Here is a 16,456-nt window from a genome sequence, read left to right as displayed (position 1 = left end):
GGTAGAAGAATCAGGTTTTGCTTGATATTGATTGACAGCTATAATAAAACTTTTACCATTAAATATCCATTTCCCGCGTGGCTGCCTTGCGATGAAGCTTTCAACTTTTTCAAAATACTGTTCTGGATGATCCCTTCGAAGATGAAAGAGGTACATGTGGTGGTCTATTACAGTGTATCTCTTCCGAATGTCAAAAGTCTCATCCAGGAGCAAAAGATCAAAGTTGCATCTCTGTAGATAAAAAGAAAAAAAATTGTCATGACCAAATAAACTGTATATCAAGTACGAAATCACAATGCAAAATAGAGTTTTCAATACCCTACAAAATATATATAAACATGCGGTTACATGAGAAAATTCAACTTCAGTGTATTAATTCAATGAAAATATATGTATATAGGCAAAAATAATTTAATAATATTTTTACACAACTTTTAAATGGATCTCCATAAGGTTTTATTGGTATTTCAATTTTTTGCATCATAACTCCCTTAATTGGTGTATAATTTTGAGTAAATGTTAGCAAACAATATCAAAACATTAAACTCAGATTTACATTCAATACACACTAACCAAGGCAGGCGGACAGAGCCTCAAATCTGTAGAATCATCAGCATAGCCCCAAGGCAATGCCTCACATCACTCATCAAACGTAATGAAGATGTGTGTCTGGGAGAGAAAAAATATACCATTATTTACTATGCTATAAACAAATAGAGACAAGTTATCTTTCAGTGACATTAAGATAGATAAAATGTGGTGAAACCTCACTTCACATGCATCTTAACCTGCTTAATACCAGTAAGCAAATTAATGAAAAGACTTAAATATCTCAAACAGGTTATATAGATAGTATGACTTCGTAAGTATGAATCAACATGTAGCTCTTACACAAATATCAAATAAAATAAAGCATAATTGGCACTTGTATTGATATATATTTACAGTTTGCACTGACATGGACTCAATAACCATGCTTTCTAGTATTATCATTATCAGTGTATAATGTTAGCACAACACGCGCAGCGATTCTATTGTTACGTGAATAGTCGATGGTGTAGCAACCTGGAGTCATGACCCAACTTATGGCGGGAACATATGAATGACTCGATTCCAATCAGCTGTTCAATCGAATTCGTTGACGATGACAGGAGAGAAAAAATATTGGTATTTTAATGAAAAATATCCAACTGACGCCGGAAAAAATAATATTCATTTACTTGAAAAACTGTAAATATAAGGAATAGATGTTTATTTTGTTGAGGTTATGGGGGTATAATGATAATGGAGCCCGTGTGAATTTTATGTAACCCGGCTTTGCCGGGGTTACATAATTTACACGTGCTCCATTATCATTATACCCTCATAACCTCAACAAAATAAACATCTATTCCTTAATTAATGTTTGTGATATATATTTTTAGTGTAAAAGAAATAATTATAACGTTACATTAAAAACAACCTGAAAAGATGTAAAATATAATGCCAACTAGATTCAAATTACAACAACTATCATTTCCCTCAATACAATGCACATGTATTTATCACTTTGGGGAACTTACCATATATATGTCGAAGCATGTGGGTCTCCATCTCTCTAGCACCAGCTTGATGAACACCAAACACACAACCATCCCAGGCACACAATATCAACCACATGAATTGAAGTGATGCGACACGCCAGCTCACACAAGGATGTGTATGTATAGCGTTGCTGACGCTGCACACATCTCATGGAAAAACTGAAAGAAAAAACAAGAGGCCCAGAGGGCCTGTATCGCTCACCTGGTTTGTAATGCCAAGTAATGTTCTGAATACAAGTTCATTGTTTCTTTTCTGAAGGAATTTGAATATTTACCTCTAATTCCCCTATTGGGCCCCACTCTTTCTGCTCCAGGGGATCAAAGCCAAAATTTATACGAATTCTGTTAACCCCAAGGATGTTTCTGGCCAAATTTGGTTACAATCAATGCAGAACTCTGGGACAGGTAGCGATTTATATGATTTACCTCTATTTCCCCTATTGGGCCCCGCCCCTCCTGCCCCCGGGAGGTCAGAGTCAAAATTTATAAAAGTTCTGTTCCCCTTCCCCAAAAGATGTTTCTGGCCAAATTTGGTTGCAATCCATGCAGAACTCTAGGACAAGTAGCGATTTATAGGATTTTCCTTTATTTCCCCTATTGGGCCCCGCCCCTCCTGCCCCCGGGAGGTCAGAGTCAAAATTTATAAAAGTTCTGTTCCCCTTCCCCAAAGGATGTTTCTGGCCAAATTTGGTTGCAATCCATGCAGAACTCTAGGACAAGTAGCGATTTATATGATTTACCTCTATTACCCCTATTGGGCCCTGCCTCTCCTGCCCCAGGGGGGTCAGGGTCACCATTTATGCAAAATCTGATCCCCCTTCCCCTAGGAAGTTTCTGGCCAAATTTTGTTGCAATCCATGCAGTACTTTATGACAAGTAGCGATTTAAATGAAATGTTGACGGCCGGACGAAGGACGGACGACGGACGACGGACGCCGCGCCATGGCAAAAGCTCACCGGCCCTTTGGGCCAGGTGAGCTAAAATCAGTCATCCTTATTTAAATAACAAATTCAACAATCTATAAATCTACCTGACAACTGACCCACAAGTGATTTAAATTCAAAGCCTAGAGGCGGAGGGGCTATAGAGAATATGTCAGAAAACCTAAACTACTTGGCCAGCCCCAGTCCCATCCTAACTATCTTGTTAACTAAATCCAAAACCAAAGAACTGTTGTTTAATCTCTGTTTATTATAAACTCCAAAATTTATATATATATTTGTATATGATTTATGGTAACTAGAATTCATCAATTTATTTGATGAACTTGAACATTTCATGCTGATACTACCTTAAAGTCAGGGCCTGGGTTCTGTTCCACATCACCACAGCACAGTATCATGGATGGAATGGCAGGGTCAGGCTGAATGCATGGAGATGGAGCAGGCCAAGTTAACATGCTATCAACATATAAATGACAGTCAAATGGTTATTGAATTGATTATCAAAATGGTAGATTACTGTTAGTATCAACATTGTAAATAAACATTAGTATCAACATGGTAATTGATGTATAAAATTATCAAACCCTTTAAAAATATGCTCTTTGCAATATGTAGGCTGTATAGAAAATATATCATAGAAGTGTTAATATTTATACCTTTGTTTGACAAGTCTGGTAGTTTATCTAAGAGCTAGTTTTTAAAACTTTAAATAATTTTCTGGTACCAACATATTGGACTTGCAATATAATGATTTGGCTCTGTTATCTATTTTAGTTATTTACAGCTGTAGAAAGTGTATACATATATATTGACTGGGCTAAATTTAACAGAATGAACAACATGATTTAATTTAAATACTAGTAAATATACCAATCATAATAACTACAAGAGATCCCAGAGGGATCTTGGCGCCAACCAAAGAATGATCTATATCTGACAAAGGAAAGATGGATCTTTTCTCTACTTTTTAAACTTTTTCAAACATACTACATATAAAATTTGAGACAGATCGCTTCAGTACCTTTTGAGAAATAGCGGTAACAAACTTCAACTATCAAAATCCAAGATGACTCCTTGGCGGCCATCTTGTTGATCAATCGGTCCCAAATCACAATATGCACAACTAGGGCCCTAGGGGAACCTACATGTGAAATTTGAGAAAGATCCATTCAATACTTTCTGAGAAGTAGCGATAACAAACTTTGAATATAAAATCCAAGATGGCTGCCTGGCAGCAATTTTGTTGACCGATCGGTCCAAAATCACAATATGCACAATTAGGGCCCTAGGGGAACCTACATATGAATTTTGAGACAGATCCCTTCAGTACTTTCTGAGAAATAGCGATAACAAACTTTGAATAACAAAATCCAAGATGGCTGCCTGGTGGCCATCTTGTTCACCGATTGGTCCAAAAATGCAATATGCACAACAAGGGCCCTAGGGGAACCTACATATTAGATTTGAGAAAGATCCCTTCAGCACTTTTTGAGAAATGGGGATATCAAACCTTAACTATCAAAATCCAAGATGGGCGCCTGGCGGCCATCTTGTTTTTCCTATCAGCCTCAAAATCTGTATGGTACAAATAGGGACCAAGGGTAACCTCCATGTGAAGTTTGAACAAAATTCCTTCAGTAGTTCTCAAGAAATATCGATAACAAACTTCAACTGCCAAAATCAAAGATGGCTGCCTGGCGGCCATCTTGTTTTTCCGATCAACCTCAAAATCTGTATGGCACAACTAGGGACCAAGGGTAACCTCCATGTGAAGTTTGAACAAAATTCCTTCAGTAGTTCTCAAGAAATATCGATAACAAACTTCAACTGCCAAAATCAAAGATGGCTGCCTGGTGGCCATCTTGTTTTTCCGATCAACCTCAAAATCTGTATGGCACAACTAGGGACCAAGGGTAACCTCCATGTGAAGTTTGAACAAAATCCCTTCAATAGTTCTCAAGAAATATCGATAACAAACTTCAACTGCCAAAATCAAAGATGGCTGCCTGGCGGCCATCTTGTTTTTCCGATCAGACTCAAAATCTGTATGGCACAAATATGGACCAAGGGGACCCTCCATGTGAAGTTTGAACAAAATCCCTGCAGCAGTTTTTAAGAAATAGTGATAACAAGCATTGTTTACGGACGGACGACGGACGACGGACGGCGGACGACGGACCACGGACGCAGGGCGATTTGAATAGCCCACCATCTGATGATGGTGGGCTAAAAATGTAACATACCATCGATCTCTGCTGCCTCTTGCCTGTCCTTCGGTAGGTACGCCACTAAGGGTTTGGTGCTAGCATCATAGCATACACAACATAAACTGTAAAGTCATGTGCGGTTTGATGGACAGCTGGCGATCTGACAATAGGGGACATAGCAGAATATATGGTTTACTCAACTGTCCTTTATGCCAGGGTTCTGTGTACCAAATTTTATCAAAATCAGTCCAGTAGTTTTGTAATTCGCCAGATAAAGTGTCTACAGACAGACAGACTGATAGACGGACAACCCAATTCCAGTATACCATTCCGCCCCCTCTCCTGTTTAAAATTGTGTAAAATAACACACACAAAATATTTTAATCAAAGTACTGAAAGTACTAAATGGCTCGGTCTTGATGATAGGAGGAATATATTTCTAAGGTCAATACTACTGTAGTTTTGTACAATAAGAAATAAATTTGGCTGGTGTTCCTTCCAGTTTGGACTTTTGAGGATTCCTTGGACACCAAGGTGTAAAATAAGAGACACATACTAAAATCTTTGAAGCCCATTCTAATATTTCCTATGATGTTATATGTCAAATGATTTTATAACACCTTTAGCATTTTCCTTGTTAATTTGATGTTAATGAAAATATCCATTCTTAATGACTATATATAGCTATTGCCATCAAGTTCCTGGGACCACAGTATCAGTTAACAAGTATTGTTTTGCAGCAGAGAAAGACAAGAGGCATACTTTTCTATGCCAAAATGTCTTAAATATAGAATATGTCTGTCCTCTAGAAGACTTATCAATATCACCATGTGATTTTTGAATAAATTGGTCAATTGGTCTACTTTTAACAAGTTTTGTAATTATTCTTTTGTAAAACAGCAAGTTGATTGATATACATTGTATCCGAACTTCAATTCAAACCGGATAACTTGTTAGCTCACCATAGACCATGAAATTGTTTGTACACTTTCTTAACTTCAGGATTGTTTTACAAAATTACAAATGAATTTTTCTACATTTTTTTTTATTTTCAAATCCCCATACCTCTGATGAGTATAATAAAACTGTCATTACAAGTGAATCAAATATTTTCAGTTTAAGATGAACAGGAAGAGATACATTCCTTTATTTCTTATAAATAGCAAACACCGATTTAATTGTTTGTTCAGCAGGTTTTTTCCCTTTCTTTAAAAATGCTACCATTAACATTATTTTCTGTACCTAGATATGTAAACAATTCTTATAAATCTAATTCTGTATTCCATAACATCAACTGGTGTTGTTGTACCGATTTACGTCTTGAGAATATCACAATTTTTATCTTTCTGATATTAAGTTCTAATTTCCATGTTATGCAATATTGTTAAAATTCATCTAACATTTGTTGTAGACCATCAGATATTTCTGATATCATAACAGTGTTTTTGGCAAATAATATGATAAAAAGTTTGGGATACATTCCAATATCATATACCGTAAAAACTGGTATAATTTGCGCAGGTACTTTTTAGGGCTGAAAATGCTTAAAAAATCTACTATCAATATATTTTGCGCATCAAAAAAAATGGGGAAAAACAATGTCCAGGGAGTCCCAAAAACCGATGTATGAAGGCGACAATTTCAATGCAAAATATTCCCCATAAATGCTTGACAACTTGCACAAAAAGTGTTGTATCTAGAAGAAATAACATATGAAAACCGCATTGTGTTTGTTTTCTTTTATTGGCGACCGTAACCTGAAACTGAAATATCTAGCAGATGTCCAAAACATGGGCGGTCTGGTTCGCCGTACTCCGTGCACATGTCAATGTTTTGAGATATTACACATGAATAGTAATCAAGAATATTTGAAAAGAGTAGAATATATTTACTTAAATTGGCACAATAAGTAATTAGTGTGTTTGAGATCATTAACAATCAACAGCAATCAGCTAGCGGATACGTAGTTTAGCTTGCAACAATCACAGTGTGCATAATTTGTCAAGATTTGTAAGACAAAATATTCTTTTCCACCACGTAAGATTCTAAGTCATAAAGGTAGATTGAAAATAGGATTGTTTGTTTGATTAATTGATGTCCTATTAACAGCTATGGTCATGTAAGGACGGCCTCCCATGTATGCGGTGTGTTGCGTGTATGTCGTGCGAGGTGCGTGTTTTGAAAGACTGCTATATCACTGAAGCATGCCGCCGAAGGCACCAGGCAACACATCCCACCCGGTCACATTATACTGACAACGAGCAAACCAGTCGTCCCACACACCGTTATGCTGAGCGCTAAGCAGGAGCAGAAACTACCACTTTTATAGAAAATAGGAAGGGAGATAAAATAACCAGATAAATATTTGTAGCGGGATCAGACTGGGTTGATTATCGGTGATTAGGTAGCTCAGTCGGAAGAACTACATTTTCTTCTCTCCTGTTACAGAATTGGCACCCAACTAAATAACCAACGGTTGTGGTGTTTGAAAGGGTCTTGTATGTCTTCAAAAAAGGAGGGAGGAGTGTAGCGGGACTGGACTGGGTCAATTATCGATGACCAGGTAGTTCAGTCGGTAGAGCACTCGGCTAGTGTTCGGAGAGTCCCGGGATCGAATCCCGGTCTGGCCGCTACATTTTCTCCTCTCCTGTTACGGTACCATACTGTGCATGTAGATATTCAAGGTAAATCAAACAACAATGTTCGCTGATCTTGCCGAATTGCCTTGCAGTGTTATAATGAATGCAGTAAATGTATGTCTCATTGGTGTGATTGATTTAAAGGCAGTTCATGTGGTGACCGAAAAAAAAAAGTAAAATCATTACTTTCAGAGTGATCAGGGAACATTGATAGTCAAGGCAGGGAAAACATAAGAGGACCTGTGAGATACAAATTAATGTTTAATTGATTTTCATTAAATTGTCTCGAAGGTGATGATTAGTGTGTTATTAACGATAAGCTTAATATGTTTTTGACAAAAAATATAAACAGCTAAAGTCATATTGTGTTTTAAATTAAAATAATCTTTTATTTATTTATTCATTTCATTTCAAGCATGTACATGTCATAGAATATAAACAAATATCAGGTATATGCTTAAATCATATTACAGTTAAATTCACAATAAGGAATTTGAAGATGATTATAGTAATTATTTTCGGATTGAAAATGATTACAATATTAAGCTTCCACATTTGAAAATTATTTCTTTTTGTTCACACAATTCTTCTCCTAGACTGTTTCCAGTTGAAATGATACATGCATGCTGACATTCTATAAAACATAAGGAAACAATAAATGTATTAACAGAGTAATTACTGAAAAGGCTAATATCATATAATTAAACATTTTAATCATAAATAGCAATACCAGCATAGAGGAAATATTATTGAAGTTTAATTACCGCTGTTCTTCAGTCCTCCTGTTCTTACATGTAAGAGTTTCGTCCTTCATAAATTGATTGTAATATAGCATTTGTTATATAATGTGCACAAAAAAGTATAAATTTACACACGTATGCATGGGTACAGCGGTCAATTAATAAGTTATACAGAAAATGATGGTGCTGATCATGAAAAGCGTAAAGTCTATTTTGTTGAGTAAAAAGTTTAAAAAAAACTTACATAAGATGTAATCGCAGTAAAAACAGTGATCATGTGGGCTTTTGTGCGAATGCATTTGTAAGACTGTGCCAGGTGGTAGAGATTAGTTCCGCTCGAGTGATCACACAATGCAAGTGAGAGTCGGAAATATGTTTATGTAAGTTTTAATTGCTAATCTCTGATGCTTTTTGGTAAAATATAACTCAGGATAATTGCTAAACAATTAACAGTTTTCTCTACATTTGTTACAGATTGAAACAGCTTTTTAAGTGCCGTTTTACGGAAGAATTATGAAAAAGGAATCGGCATTTTCGTCGATCTAGTAGTCCAAAAATATCACTTCGAGTTATATGAACATTCCATATATGATTTATGTCATTCGGCCAAAAATTTACTTCGTATTACCTAGTTTAATGAATAAGCTGTATGTATATGATCAGAACGGCAAGCTCCTGTGGTGAAAATAACTAAAATGTTTTAAAAGTATGGTTTAGTGGTAATCTCTGAACGTGCTTTAGTATATATATAGATATAATCCAATATTTATACATGTGCTTATGAAATTATCGATAATTATGGATATGATAAATATTCATACCTTATTAACTGCTGTTAGTTTTAAGATAACGCCACCTTGGATACTTACAAAATGTTCACCGTCTGTCACGTGCTATTTTATCAGTAGACCAAGTTTGTCCAAAATTTTGTTAGAGTTGTCTTTCTTCAATTGTAGTTTTACGTCCATGTCATCCTGAACACAGCCGTGATAAATGCATCTCCATTTCGCCATGAAATGTATTTGCTCCGAGACAAATTTGATTCAAATCACAAAATTCGTTATGGTATCAATTTTGATGTTCGAGGTCAAGTATCGATATCATTTGTTTCCGTTGCGGGATAACTGTCACTAATAGGGAGTAAACGTCTGGGGGGAACCAGCTTCGGAGCGAAGCATTTTTGGGACGAAACGTCGTCATTCATTGTAAACACAATTTTGGGGACGAAAAGTCTAGATACTTTGTAAACAATTCATGTGAACATTTTCGAACAGAAGATCTTTTGGATAGTGTATATAGTAAGGATATGAAAGCCGTAATATACTATTCCTATTTCAACGTTACAGATACGCTTATTTCAGTAACTTTCATATTCAAAATTTGCTATTTAAAATTCCCGGTAAAATCAAAGTTGTTGAATACACTGCGGCTAGGAGCGCTAGTATCTGCGAGCAATTTCTAAGCCAATCATATTGAGGAAATTGACTGTAAGAGAATTTTGCAACCACGATCACAATGGCGAGGTGACCCTCGCCAAAAAATGATCTCTAATCAACAAGGATACATACTATGCTCCAGAACGAAACATATTTAGAATAAGGGAAATTACACACCATTCCTGATGGGTACCCTGAAAATTCATGGCTCTTATTGAATGAGTCAAAGAATCATGCTATGTCAATTGAGTGACAGGGACCATATGTACATTAATACAAACCACATTGACCGGCTCCTTTCACACATCTATTGAAAGGTATCATATCCTAGATGCATCCTATATTGGAGTGAATTACAAGTCTTTATTTAATTTGATCGCCAAATGTCTTTCCTTAATTAGTCTTCTACATTGTATCTAACATTTTTAAGCTGAATCAGACAAAATATATCTTGGTTTTAAACGATCATAAGCCTCAGTATTGAAATATAATTATATGCTTCTATGATAGAATTTGTAGAGTTCATGGAAATAAATTGAGTTTTGAATTATCTGCATTCAGGTTACATTAACCTTCCAAGTTTTAGTAAATTGCTCAAGACTTTCATTGAACTATTTATTTATTATGGCCTGGTTGAGAGGGCACTATTGCCTCATAGTATTGTTGAGGGATGGAATAGTGCCCGAGCCGAAGGCGAGGAGACTATAGATCCTATCACGAGACAAATGCATTTTCGTTAATAACGAATCAATCTGGCTAATTGCTGAAATAAATTCATCCTAATTCGCAAAAAATGCTTAAGTTTCGCAGACACAAGCTTCAAACATAGTTTTTTCAGTCACATTACTTTCATAGCAAGTCTAAAACAGTTGATACAGTTACTGTACAGTACCATATACATAGAGTAAAACCCCTCTAACTCAAACCCTGATTCCTCGAATACCCCCTATTCGTCAATCTGGTCGTACAGTCCCGACCGTCTCCGTATATAATCTATTCAACAAAACCCTGGATAGCTCGAACAGCTATTCGTCGGATACCCCTTATTCCTGGAACAGAATTATGTACCTGTTTCATCAAATACATAGTATTTACCCATGTATTCGTCGAACAGGTGTTCAGCCCTTGAGATTTTTTTACCTGTGTCACACCTGACTGCACAGACCGACATGAATAATTGCTCACGATCTTGTGTTTATACAGTTGGTGTGTCGAGCCTTTAGGTAATTAAGACATTAACGGTGTCATTATTACCTACCTACACAATCGCAAGTCATTGTTTGATGCTAACTTTATTTGAATATTTCAGAAAAGGCATTAAGTTATTGATCTTTCTCTCGTAAGAATCTTAGCTGTAAATATGAAAATACGGAAGTTTTTGATCTTGGTAAATAGAAAGTACACATAATGTGAAATGACAAAAGAGGCGGAAGATATTGCTGACGTCCGCCTAATTATAAAAGTTTATTTTTTTTAAATTTCTTTGTTGGTTTCATTCGACAAGCTAACACAATGTTATTTATCGTAAGATGTAAATGATATCAAACGATATATGCAAAGTACATTTTATCAGTGCGTTCCGTATCTCGTAAATTGTATTTTGTAACTTTACTTGTAAACTCATACAACCCAACGTTACGCTTTTACTAAATAGACATCTATAAATATCATTTCTTATGTCCGTAAATATGCTGGTTAATAACTTTATTGTGAGTATATATTTTTTAAATGTTATAAATGATTTATGATAATAAAATAATATAAAATGTACTCCTTGTTGACCAATATGGATTCTGCATTGACCTAGATGACGATCGCTTACTCTGCTGTGAATGATTTAGGGCTTTCTCATTAGCTTTTTCAAACGCTAAATTTATGTTATACATTTTTTTGCAACTTGATATTGCTATCAATAAAACACTTAAATAAAGAAATCCAAAATGTTGAAAGATAGGGTAATTGAAATGTCATTGTCGTGCATTGTTTGTCATAGTTTGAGACCGGACATTTTGACTGTTGATTGTGACCAACCTCAAATGAGTCAAATACCCCGTATTCCTCAAACTATTGACCTGGTCCCCTGCTGTTCAAGTTATAGGGGTTTTACTGTATATTTTAATGTTGAAGGATGTAAAGTAACAATACGCACGACGGAGTATGATTTAATGAACGATCAAGATCTTTTGTATGTGTGTACTTTTCACTTGATGCATAAAAACATTATTTGATGCTCCTTAGTTATTTAATGTTTTTCACAATTTGCTAAATGAAATTCATATTTGCTAAAGAGAAAAAAATAACTTTCGCAACTTTTGCTAAGCAAACTGGAAAGTTAGTGTAAGCCCAGATACTATATTGGTATATCAATGTTATTGCCTCTGTGTGTTATTGTTTATTTTTGTGAATACATTGTCCATACTCTTTTTGTTTGATTTTGATAAGGGGATAGATTGCCTCGAAAATTTGACAACTACAGCACCATGACAAAAGTATTCGCGATTTTTTAAAATGGCGGCTCTGCCGCTGTGCGCTTCGGGCGATTAAAGGGGTATAACTCGTACAGAAATGTATATTTTTGGCTAATTTTTTTATATGACGTCGCAGATGACGTAACTGATGTCATTTGTCAAAGACAGACGTCAGCTTACTAAAATACCAACGTAAACAAAGCCACGTAAAGATGGGGAGGAAATCGGCGGAAGTTTCGTCTGATATGAAAAAAGTTATAATAGAAATGAAGTCATACGGACATAAAACTTCAGAGTTGGTGAAGGCAACAGGAATACCAGAATCTATGATTAGATCCATATGGAAAAGGTATTTGGAAAGGGGAACTCTGGAAAACAAAGCAAGAACAGGTAGGCCGTCTAAGTTGTCAACGAGAGACAACATGGCTTTTTCGTTACACAAAAACAAACAGAGGCAAAGTATTGACGGAAATAACTAATGAATTAAATGAAAGATTGGATGTACAAAATACAATAAATAGTCGAACTGTTCAAAGATTTCTTCATAAAAAGGATTTGAAGCGCAGAGTTGTCAGAAAAAAGATGGCTGTTTCGGAAGTAAATCGTAAAAAACGTTTAAGCTGGTGTTTAGAAAAAAGACGACTTAGTGTGGAACAATATTGGAAAACTATAATATTTTCTGATGAAAGTCAGGTTGTAATAGGTGATAATCACCGTGTATATGTGTGGAGAACAGCCTGTGAATCTTTTCTACCAGAGTGCATGTGCCCTCCCCGTCAGCGCCGGATATCTGTTATGGTGTGGGGATGCATCACATATTATGGTGTAGGAACTCTTTGTAAAGTTGATGGAAATATAAATGCCCAGAAATACATAAATATACTAGATGACAATCTTTGGCCTGTTATCGCTCAGCATTTCGCCGACAAAATATATAGATTCCAAGACGACAATGCCTCCGTACATCGGGCACATGTTACAAACGAATTTAAGCTGCAAAATAATATACCAACCATTATATGGCCTGCACAATCACCAGACATTAATATTATTGAAAATTTGTGGCTTAGAATCAAAAGCACTTTGCAAAACAACGCCCGGAAAATCGGATCTGCAGACCAGCTGTTTCTAGCGATTTCCGATATATGGGTTTCATTCACTCTGCAATACGTCAGATCTTTATAAATTCAATACCTCGCCGTTTGTTGGCAGTTATCAAGTCCAAAGGTCACCTCACAAAATACTAGGTAAGTGCAATTATTTTAATGTTGTTTATATAACGTTTTCCATCAGCGATGCTTAATGAAATGACGTCCGCCATCTTGGAAAATCGCAAATACTTTTGTCATGGCGCTGTATATTATTATATCAGTTACTGTTGCAACGCGACTACAGTAGCCATACAGGAAAGGAACATGATCTTGCGCAGTAGTCCGCTAAACCTGCCTATATTATTAGGCTTTTTAAATTTAAAAATAAAAAATAAAATAAATTTAAAAAGCCTAATAATATAGGCAGGTTTTGCGACTACTTGCGCGGCACATGATCTTGTGCACTGGTAATTTAATTCAGCTAATTTTAATAAAGTAACAAACTTATTTAGACATAAAAAGTATAGAATGGCAATGTAAATTCTGATACAATCTCAGTTTTTAGTCTAAGGTGCAGACGTACCGTGTTACAATGGGGCGATAGTGGAAGAATGGCGGAAAGTGACTCCTGATTTAAAAAGTCTCCATCGGTTTTTTTTATTTGACATTTTTAAAAATTGCAGTCTGATTTATAATTCAATTATTTTGTTTTTCATTGAAATTAGAATGGTCAGCTAAATAAATTGAATATCATAGTATGATTAAAATTGGATTATAGTTGTTCTGGCCATATCTAGTTTTTTTAGGAATTGTAAATGGTGTCAATGAGCCCATATGGCGACACATAATTATTATGCTTTCGGTTAAGATAGATATTCTGTACAGTGTAGGTCTAGCGTTACCTGTCAATTTAAAAGTTGAGTGTAAGTGCGTATCGGCTAGCTCTTGCTTTGCCGTACACCATGTTAGGTTTTATTCCACTTATATGTATTTGTATGTCGATTGACAAATATAATTTAGGTTGTTGTAAGAACACCCGATAGTTCTAGGATATTTCATGTGTTACACTGAAGTATTGCTGTCAGGTTTGTTTACATATTTTGGTTCTATAAATAGCTGTAGGCTGGCTATGCTATAGTCATATAAGTTTGTTTACATTTGTTAGCTCTATAAATAGCTGCGCACATATAGCTACATCGTAGCTATGTGTGTTACACTGTATACTCAAGTGGTAATGTTTACATCTTGTCGGTTCAATGGATATGTACTGTTAGTTTGTTTAGATTTTAATTTGCTCTAATATGCATGTACATGTAAATTTTTGTATTTGGATAAGATAATTGAAATATTTGGCCATGTATACAAGCATGTGTGTGACTACACATGCACTAACTAGTCATTTACAGGACATAGGTTGTGTCTGTAGGTTATCTAGTCAATATTATGTAATAATTGGTTTTTAGGCTTATTCGGTGTTATTGTTTATTGTAGGTTTCACCTTTACAGTAACTTTCCATTCCATGCCATTATATTACATAAGTTACAACCAAACTATGGAACCATTGGATATCTGTACCAGATACTGAATGGAACTTTTTGGATATCTGTACCAGATACTGAATAAAGATGGTGACACGTTCTGTGGACTTTTCTGTTATCCTTGTGGCAGAACAGTGAAAACAGAGTACACAACTTCAATATGGAACCTGTAACAGGAAAAATGGATCAACGAGGCACAGATGAGCAGCTGGAAGGACAAAGGATCAGGGAACTCAGCCCTAAGGCTCAGGAACTCTACATTAAGACAAACACACACACTACGTAAAAAATACACAATCAATCAGCCATGAAATCCAGAAAACTATTGCGGATTTAGATACAATAGACATAAATAGGACAGCTTTATGGACCACGAAACTCACAACTTTAAGAGATAAATACAGAACCTTATCACAAGAATATCTGGGATATTTACAAAGGACGAGATCTAAGGACAGTCTTGAGGCACACCAGGAACATGTGACAAACATGGAAGCTGTAATGGAATCCATTAGGGAAGCGCTAGAATCAACTCGTAAGAAGGAAGAGGTCCCTAATGTGGAAACCAAAGACCCATCTCTGGAAGAGAGAAAGGTTGATTCTAAATCATCTGGGAATGATGTATCGAGTCAGGGAACTAGCTATAAAAGCAGTAGATCCTCACGGAAACGTGCTAAGGCGGAGGCTGCACAAGCAAGAGTACAAGTTGCTAAGAAGGAGGCGGCTTTACGTAAAAAGATGGCAGCCTTGGAGGAAGAAGGTCGGCTGGCTGAAGCTAAAAAGGTCAGAATTAAGGCTGAATATGATGCTGACCTCTTATTGCTTGCAGAGGAGAAGGAGGCTGCTGCAGCAGAGGCCGAGGCAGCTTATTTAGAGTCGGAGGATAATGTCAGTAGTCGTAAGTCTGGAGGTTCCATTCTCTCACACTCTAGTGTACCTGTAATTGATGTTCAGGAAAGGACACGTCAGTATGTCGAGAGTTTACCACTACAACAGAAAAATATTTGTAAAACTGATGGTACCGGGCTTATTAGAGGACAATCTAATCTGTCACCTCAGGCACCTCCTTTTGTACCCAATCCCACACAGCCTGCTGTAAAGTCTGACGCAGAAGCCTTTACATCTTTTCTGTTAAAAAAGGACATGTTACTCCAACGACTTTACAAATTCAACGACACGCCACAATGTTTTGATGTATGGAGGGCCAGTTTTTCTAGTGTCATCCAGGAGTTGAACGTTAACCCATTCGAACATCTGGACCTATTGGTAAAACATCTCGGAACCGATTCCTCAATTTTCGCTCAGAGTTTACGCGCTTCTAATGCTAGGAATCCGGAACGTGCCATCAAATTGATTTGGGAACGTTTAGAAGAAAGGTACGGTCGCCCAGAGATGATCGAGTTTGCGTTGAAAACTAGACTTGAAAATTTCCCAGTTTTGACGAACAAGGATTCAAAGAAACTATATGACCTTAGTGACCTCCTAGAGGAGATTCTGTCCGCAAAGGAAGACCAAAGGTTCTCGGTGCAGTTTGCTTTGTTTGACTCATCACGTGGGATTAACTGTATTGTCAACAAGCTACCTTTCAGTCTACAACAAAAGTGGGTTACCCATGCTGTGAGATACAAAAAAAGGCATAGCGTCCCTTTTCCACCTTTCTCCGTGTTTGTAGAATTTGTTCATGATATGTGTGAAGTACGCAATGATCCAGCATTTGATTTGGAATATATGCCTAAACACGGAAAGGACAAGTCCTCCAATCGGCGTAAGAACGATAAAGTGTTTGTGTCCAGCCGTAAGACCGATAT

General features: G+C 36.3%; 1 long non-coding RNA gene and 1 pseudogene across 1 annotated transcript; both read right to left on the bottom strand.

Annotated features, from left to right (window-relative positions):
- Positions 1-9: 9 nt before the first annotated feature.
- Positions 10-5,773, bottom strand: LOC138312949 (uncharacterized; annotated as a pseudogene).
- A 1,964-nt stretch (positions 5,774-7,737) lies between these two features.
- On the bottom strand, positions 7,738-11,126 carry LOC138312950 (uncharacterized). The gene is made up of 2 exons (XR_011207087.1): positions 8,359-11,126; positions 7,738-8,008 (listed from the first exon to the last, which is right to left on the bottom strand). It is a non-coding gene; the product is annotated as an uncharacterized lncRNA (long non-coding RNA).
- Between the last annotated feature and the right edge of the window lie 5,330 nt (positions 11,127-16,456).

The sequence above is a fragment of the Argopecten irradians genome, unplaced genomic scaffold (genome assembly GCF_041381155.1).
Source record: "Argopecten irradians isolate NY unplaced genomic scaffold, Ai_NY scaffold_0537, whole genome shotgun sequence".
Taxonomy (NCBI): Eukaryota; Metazoa; Mollusca; class Bivalvia; order Pectinida; family Pectinidae; genus Argopecten; species Argopecten irradians.
This window is presented reverse-complemented; position numbering and strand designations above follow the sequence as displayed.